The 1,217-nt window shown below is 48.2% G+C and overlaps 1 protein-coding gene across 1 annotated transcript in view; it reads right to left on the bottom strand.

Annotated features, from left to right (window-relative positions):
• Positions 1-1,217, bottom strand: part of TMEM39B (transmembrane protein 39B) — a 12,504-nt gene that overhangs the window by 10,056 nt on the left and 1,231 nt on the right. The window lies entirely within an intron of this gene.

Below are 1,217 nucleotides of genomic sequence, written 5' to 3'. Positions count from 1 at the left end.
AGTATAGTCCTATCCTGCAGAAATGTTTCCAGCTTACTGCAGCTGAGGAGGTAACTTCCCAAGAAGTCACATAAGCAAGAAAAGCGAGCACAGGTTTTGGGGGTCACTGGGGTCTGGCTTTCTTACTTAAAGATAAAACAGGACACTGTAACATGCCTGTGTCAAAACAGCCACTGAGGCTCAGTGCCCGTAGCTCAGTGGTTAGGGTGCTGGCCACATGCACCAGGGCTGATGGGTTCAAACAAGGCCTGTGCCTGCTAAACAACAATGACAACTACAATAAAAAAAATAGCCGGGCATTGTGGCGGGTGCCTGTAGTCCCAGCTACTTGGGAGGCTTAGGCAAGATAATCGCTCTAGCCTAAGAGTTTGAGATTGCTGTGAGCTGTGATGCCAAAGGTGGCAAAAAAAACACCAAAGAACAACCAGCCACAGAAATACAAAGTCATCGCTCTTTGTTATCAAGTATTATGAACAACAATGCCATGTCTTCCTCCCCGGTCGGATGACGTGGGCAAGTCACTTCCTCTCAGTGAGCCTTATTCCCTGTACTCTAAAATGTAGACATCCTAAGTGACTGAGGGCCAGGAAAAACATAATAATAAAAACAGTACAGGCCAGGCACGGTAGCTCACACCTGTAATCCTAGCACTCTCGGTGCTAGGCCAAGGTGGGTGGATTGCCTGAGCTCAGAAGTTCCAAACTAGCCCAAGCACGAGCAAGACCCTGTCTCTCCTAAAAATAGAAAAGCTAGCCAGGTATTGTATTATGCAACTATAGTCCCAGCTACTTGGGAGGCTGAAGCAAGAGGATCTCTTGAGCTCAAAAGTTTGTTTGCTGTGGGTAATAACTCCATGGCACTCTATCCAGGGTGACAAAGTGACACTCTGTCTCAAAAAACAAAAAAGTCTAGGCACAGTGGTTCATGCCTCTAATCCTAGCACTCTGGGGTACAACAGTCCTGAGGCAGAAAGATCTGTTGAGCAGGTGGTACCTGTGGCTCACTGAGTAGGCCGCTGGCCCCATATACCAAGGGTGGCGGGTTCAAAAACTGGCCCCGGCCAACCTTCAACAAAAAATAGCCAGGTGTTGTGGCAGGCGCCTGGAGTCCCAGCTATTCAGAAAGCTGAGGCAAGAGAATCACTAAGCCCAGGAGTTGGAGGTTGCTATGAGCTGTGATGCCATAACACTCTACCAAGGCCAATAAAGTGAGACTTT

This window comes from Otolemur garnettii, unplaced genomic scaffold (assembly GCF_000181295.1).
Source record: "Otolemur garnettii isolate 467f Iridium unplaced genomic scaffold, OtoGar3 scaffold00204, whole genome shotgun sequence".
NCBI classification, from domain to species: domain Eukaryota; kingdom Metazoa; phylum Chordata; class Mammalia; order Primates; family Galagidae; genus Otolemur; species Otolemur garnettii.
The sequence above is the reverse complement of the archived record's forward strand: the minus strand, read 5'-3'. Positions and strand labels throughout refer to the sequence as shown.